The sequence below is a fragment of the Balaenoptera physalus genome, assembly GCF_965194825.1.
Source record: "Balaenoptera physalus genome assembly, chromosome: 13".
In the NCBI taxonomy this organism is placed as follows: Eukaryota; Metazoa; Chordata; class Mammalia; order Artiodactyla; family Balaenopteridae; genus Balaenoptera; species Balaenoptera physalus.
The window spans coordinates 33,384,353-33,391,885 of NC_138892.1; positions in this window are offsets into that span (position 1 = coordinate 33,384,353).

The window sequence follows — 7,533 nt, forward strand, 5'->3', positions numbered from 1 at the left end:
TCACTTGAAATTTTTCTCCAGAACTTTGTTTTGGGTAGATGTTAGGTAAAAGGAATCAGAATGTATGATGACAATTACGCAATAACTTTATCACTAAAGGCTTAAAATCTTTGGTGAAATAGGTGGGCTTACATTTCAATCATCCACTATTCATTTTAGAGCAGTTTTAAAGCAGTTTCAATGAAGGATAAAATATATCCAGTTACTTCTTGAGAAAATTCTCTGATTATCCCAAAGTTTTTGCTTAGGATATTATATGATAGTTATTTAATAACATCATAAACATCAAATTTCTGAGTGATATTATTAGAATTTCTACATTGTGGTTATATGATCAAAGATAAACAACCTGTCACAAATATCATCATTAATCAACATTTGAATGCACATATTCGAATTTTCCTTAAAATATTTTTATCTTACATACTTATGCAATTGTAATGAAATCAAATGTTTAAAAAGCCTGGAATGATAAAGATATTGGAAATGATCACTCAGAGATTAAAATAACTATAAATAACATCTTAGAAGGTCTAGTGAAAGAGGTAGAGAACATGCCTGAAAAACTGGTGAATTTAGTAGACATTTAAACCTAAAAAAGAAGAGTATAAAGGAAATGTCACAAGTAAAAAGACAAATTAGAGATGAGAATTTCCTTTGAAAGTTTTATCACAATATTGGACACTGCAGGGGGAGGGGGGGAGCAGGAGGAGGGGGTGGAGGAGGAGATAAATTAAGATAAATCAATGAAAATTATCCAAATAAAATGTAAAGAGGAAAAAAAGGGAGATAAAAACAGGGCAGAACTCAAGTTTTTGGCTGAGATTCAATAACATGTACTAGATTTACACTCCCTCCTTAAGCAACTAAAAACATATAAAATATATGAAACAAGAATTTTCAGACATTGGACAAAACTCAGTACAGGATAGTGATTTCTGAGAGAGGAAGAACAAATGAGCTGAGCCCAGTAATATCCCCAGCACACTGCCTGTAGAAAATCTCTATGGCACAGAGCAAGAAGGTGGAACCAAGGTAGAGCTGAGTGGTTTCCCTGAGTGGAGGGGACAGAGTTGGGATTCCAGGGAGGTCAAGGCCGCTAGAATGTGCAGGACAGAGCACCAGAGAGGAGAGAACTGCATGAGAGATAGTTCTGGAGCTCTTTGCAAGGTCAGCCTTACATCCGCAACTAAGCAAAAAACAGCAACATGTATGAAGAAACCACACAAGGCTTTTGGGGGAATGGGAGCATAAGGAACAGTCAATGGAGTTTTCAAAGGGTTCTCAATAGTTTGTTTCTACAGTGAAAGAGCCATAGTGAAAACAGTCTCTTAATTCATAGGGGATGGGGTAGTGTACTCAGAAGATACTCAACAGTGGGACAAAGTTAGCCCTAGAATAAAAGTTGCTCTGGTCCTACCTGAGAAACACACATGAAAATGTAGATCTTTTCCTCTCACCATATACAAAAGTTAATTCAGAAAGGACCATAAACCTAAACGTAACATAAAGTGTGTTTTACAAAAGCACATATAAACTATGTAAAGAGACAAGTATTATTAGACTTTGCCCCCATAGGGAATCTATTCTGAGCAATATTTTAAACCATATGCTTAGAATGAACATAGATTTTATTATGTCCATCAAACAAGAGAGTGAAGTATTCAAAGAACAACTTGGTAATAACTAAATGGGGAGGAGTGACTTGATATCTGATTCCACAGTAGCCTACCTTAATCCAAAGAATATTATATATCATGCAGAGGAATGAATATAGTGTATGTTCATTGGGTAATCCTTAATAAATAGGTATTATTTTTGACACATTTTAGAACTACTAAATCTTCTGTTGTAGGCCCAGGGGATAACATTTTTCTTTTACCCTTGAGGAACCTTCTTTCTTCATCCCTTTGTCTACAAAACCGTAAGATCTTGAGGGGCAAATTGGGGTGAAGACCTAAAGAAATGAGTCAAGGAAGCTGATTCTAGTCTACCTGATTTTAGTTTCATCCAGAGATTAAAGATACAAATTAGTCTCTGTGTTTCATGGATAGGCACTATTTCAAGCAACTACAGTGGCGTTTGAGGCCAAAGCTCAGCTTGTAATAGTGCATTTTAGTCCTGTGCTGGTACATCTGTCTCCCTCAGGGACTTTACAAAGTGCCTACAGGAAGCAGATGAATTTTACTTCATCTTGTATCCAACATTCTTTTTCTACCGAATATGGCTGAACAAAATCATATTATCTGCATTAAACTAATTTAATTTCTAGCCAATAATTTGTTTTTCATGAAAACTAACAGTTTAGGTTTTTTCCCTCTTTACAAACAGTTTCACTCATGACTATTTGGCACAGGAATGACACGGCTATTTTAGCATAGTTAAGATTCGAGAGTTTTTCATAAAGTGAGATATTTAGCTCATTTTTAAATAAGCTAAACGAATCTTAGCTCTTTCTACGAAGACACTAAAATAAAGGATTCAAACTTAAGTTTTATCCTGACTGCATTTTACTTATCACTGTTTCTTGAACAGTATTCTAAAGCAATACACATTTCAGTGAAGATGTTGATACAACTAAACCCAGAATGGATAACTTTCTTTCAAAGCAATCTACTTCCTAATTACATCATCTTAGCTGTGTTCTAAAAGGGCCCGGTAGTCTTTGCAATGTTTTAAAAATACAGTTTTCCTACATCAGTTCTAATTTTACATGGAAGACTCCCAAAATAGAGCCAAAGACATGCTACATATTCTTTACAGCGAGAAAGAAGAGGTGACTTTTTAAAAAATAAATTTATGGGCTTCCCTGGTGGCACAGTGGTTGAGAATCTGCCTGCCAATGCAGGGGACACGGGTTCGAGCCCTGGTCTGGGAAGATCCCACATGCCGCGGAGCAACTGGGCCCGTGAGCCACAACTACTGATTCTGCGTGTCTGGAGCCTGTGCTCCGCAACAAGAGAGGCCGCGATGGTGAGAGGCCCACGCACCGTGATGAGGAGTGGCCCCCGCTCACCGCAACTAGAGAAAGCCCTTGCACAGAAACGAAGACCCAACACAGCCAAAAATAAATAAATAAATAAATTAAAAAAAAAAAAATGACCACATGCCTTAAGGTGTAACATACGTAAATATTAAATAGGGATTGTACAAGGTAAAACAAGAAATTTTTTAAAAAAATTATTTATTTATTTATTTATTTTATTTTTGGCTGTGTTGGGTCTTCGTTGCTGTGTGTGGGCTTTCTCTAGTTGCAGCGAGCGGGGGTTACTCTTTGTTGTGGTGCATATGCTTCTCATTGCGGTGGCTTCTCTTTGTTGCAGAGCATGGGCTCTAGGTGCGCGGGCTTCAGTAGTTGTGGCTCACGGGCTCTAGAGTGCAGGCTCAGTAGTTGCGGCGCATGGGCTTAGTTGCACTGTGGCATGTGGTATCTTCCTGGACCATGGATTGAACCTGTGTCCCCTGCATTGGCAGGCGGATTCTTAACCACTACACCACCAGGGAAGTCTGAAGAGGAGGTGACATTTTATAAAAACTAAATAAACTATATGCTCCTTTGTGACATAACATTTATACATGTACCATCTTAACTTAGAGAAGGCAAACCTACTCCCCACCCCACCACTTTCACTTTAACCTACAGGCCAATAACTTCAAATTGAATTAACTTGCTTTTCAATAAGACTGTTGATGCAATTGAGTAATTATGCTAAGTTGCTTCATCATTATTCTTCTCAGCTCTGCATATATAACAGTGATTGAATTAAAACTCCTATTTACATATTACAATCAGTGGTTACCTAGACTGTCATATTTTAAATTTTGAGGTAACATTAATTAAAAGACATGAAAAATTCATCTAAGATATGAGCCTAGAGAAACTTTACATTTTAATATATTTATATGCACATAAAGTACATGTATACAATTGTTTTCTTAGGAGTCATTGAGTTGTTCAAGTAATAATAAGAAGTGTTATGCTATTTTTATAATGTTCAACACAGTATATTTTGAAGTTCCTTCAATAGGTGAATATTTCCAATTAGCAAATAGTACACAACAAAATACAAGTTAGTTTCTAAATCTTAACCTAAATAGTTGTTCTTGCCTCCAAAACTATTCACACCCCCCAGTAAAAAGTCTTGTGGTTCTGACTGTAAAATTAATACATCTGATGCAGTAGTATCCTTTGGAATCATCTGTAGCAAGTTCCTGAACAACCTTTAGATCCTGTTCTGACTCACAACTTTTATCCAGTATTTAATGCCCTTTTCTCATCAACCAACCACATATGCGTCTTTTATTAAACACATGGCTTGCAGGATACAATAAATTATTTGACCTGAATTGGAAATTTTCTGTGTGCTATTCATTGTGACACGTGCTGAAGGCTCAGAGAGGAACAGGGCATAGTCTGCACTGACAGAACATGTCATCCAGCCATGTTCAGCTAGATAAATAAACAAATGACAGTGAAGTATGATGAATACAAAGCAGGAAAAGCATACAGAGATTGCACAGAGAGTGAGTGATTATTGCTACTTGGAGAGTCAGGGGAGACTTTGCAGAGGAAGTGATATGTGATTTGGGACTAAAGAATGAATAAAGTATTCATCAGGTGGACAAAGGGTATTTTAAATAATGGAACTTAGATGTTCAAAGAAATAGGGATTTACTATTCTTCCCTAAACAAAACACAACCACCCTTCCTAACAGAGCCCATGCTAATATCACTAGTGGATTATTCAAACCCTCATTCAGGTTTATATTACCCCCTTCAAAGCTCCCACATGTGTTTTGTGGTAGCAGTCAGGAAGTTCATAAACATTTAGATTTTACTTCTGATACATGGTAGGATTGTACTTACTTGCCTCACTTCATGGTAATTCTGAACAAATAACTTTCTTTGATCAGTGAAGTAAGAACAGAAGTTGCATGTATTATACCTAGGCAAATGCTTTTGAGATCTGATGTATTACTTGATACATTCCCTTCCAACTGTCATGGTGATCATGGACTCACATATTGAGGAGTCTGTGTGAGCCTGGGTCCTTGAGTGGCAATGATAAGCAGGCCCACAACCTGCTCCTGGATGGACACTTAATGTGAGGGAATAATGAACTTTTAGTCTTATATATTTATAAGATTTTGGGTTGTTCGTTACCACAGCATAATCTAGCTTATTCTGCCTGATAATGGTTTTAAATACTTTAATATTAAGCCTTTGGTACCAAAATACAGTGGGTAGATGAGTGAGAAGTTGCTTAGATATATAAAATATACATTGTTGTGCAGTGTATCTCCATATTGTAATGATTCTCCTCATAACAGGCACTGCACAGCTCACCTACTTATCCCTGGGCGTGCATAGCCATTATTAGTCCCCCTGCTTTTATATGGTTTCTTGGCAGTCTGTACTGTGTCCTCATAGTACTTAATTTAATTCATAATTATGAAATTACTGGTAGAATTATTTCATTATTGTTTGCCTCCTGTGTATATATATTGTGATCCCAAGTAGATAATGCCATGTCAGTCATACTCCAGTGAATAGCAAAGACACTGAACCAGGGTGAGTATCTAAAGTAAAGTCTAAATAAATAAGTGAATGAATGCATGAGTGTATGAATGCATGATTTAGGATACTAAATGCATATATTTAAAAAAATTTTTTTCTGCCCCTTAAAGCCTCAGACAAGGGGAAAGAGAATTAGACAAAGTTGTTATAAGTAGGTTTTACTGACTGGAATTTAAAATAATCATCAAGAACTAAAATTATTGACTTATAATAGATAAAAGGGGTATTCATAATGATATAATATGATTTTCTCATTTTACAGATTAGAAAACTGAAATTGGTACTGGCTTGTGATTGAACAGTGGCAACACAGAGAGTAAGTGACATTGCTTTCAATTTTATGATAACAATAATGATTTTCCTTTTCAGAATGTGGTTTCCATAATTTTTGTGAAGACTCAAAATGAATAGCTGCCATTAGATAGCCACATCACCTTGAGCAAATATTTAACTCTTTGGGACCACAGTGTTCTTGTCTCTAAAAGGAGAATACCAATATTGTCTACCATATAGGCTTGTTATGTGGGCTAAAGAAATATATGTTAAATAGATAAGAAGGTTTCCTGCATACAATTTACATATAGATGTGCAGACACACACTATATGAAATGAATACTATATGTGCACACACACATATTTACTCTGATGGTGATGATGTTGGTGATGATGATGAATGTACATAGTCAAATCACAAAATGTGGAATGCTAAACAAGTTTCAGAATTCTAATTATTCTTCATACATTCAAAGTCTCTCAGAATAGCATGCATTTAGATGAAATATGTAAGACTGAAGAATTTTATGATGTAGGGTGGAGAAATTATGGGTATTATGGTTAGCTTCATAATTGTGGCACATTTTAATTTTTTATGTTTATATCTCCATGATATTATTATTTTTGAGTTATAACTTTAAAAATCATACTGGTTTATATAATTACTATCATTAAGGCTACGTTTTAAACAATTATTGCAGGGAAAAAGAAAGATAAGATCATTTATGGTGTGCTGATTTTACCCAAGATTCAAAATGGGACAGAGAGGTAAGTGCTAATATTTATAGAGAATCCACTTTGTGTCAGAATTTTCAGGCATATATATGTTTTTTTTTCTTTTCTTTTTTTACATTATTTAATCTTTCTGAGGTGTTTTCAGTATTTTTTTTTTTTAACATCTTCATTGGAGTATAATCGCTTTACAATGTTGTGTTAGTTTCTGCTGTATAACAAAGTGAATCAGCTATATGTATACATATATCCCCATATCCCCTCCCTCTTGCATTTCCCTCCCACCCTCCCTATCCTACACCTCTTGGTGGTCACAAAGCACCAAGCAGATCTCCCTGTGCTATGTGGCTGCTTCCCACTAGCTATTGGTTTTACATTTGGTAGTGTATGTATGTCAATGCCACTCTCTCACTTCGTCCAAGCTTACCCTTCCCCCTCTCCATGTCCTCAAGTCCATTCTCTATGTCTGCATCTTTATTCCCCACTTGCCCCTAAGTTCTTCTGACCTTTTATTTATTTTTTCTTTTTTTAAATTCCATATATATGTTAGCATACAGTATTTGTTTTTCTCTTTCTGACTTACTTCACTCTGTATGACAGTCTCTATGTCCATCCACCTCACTACAAATAACTCAATTTCATTTCTTTTTATGGCTGAGTAATATTCCATTGTATATATGTGCCACATCTTCTTTATCCATTCATCTGTCGATGGACACTTAGGTTGCTTCCATGTCCTGGCTATTGTAAAATAAAGCTGCAGTGAACATTGTGGTACATGACTGTTTTTGAATTATGGTTTTCTCAGGGTATAAGCCCAGTAGTGGGATTGCTGGGTCATATGGTAGTTCTATTTTTAGTTTTTTAAGGAACCTCCATACTGTTCTCCATAGTGGCTGTATCAATTTATATTTCTACCAACAGTCAAGAGGGTTCCCTTTTCTCCACAC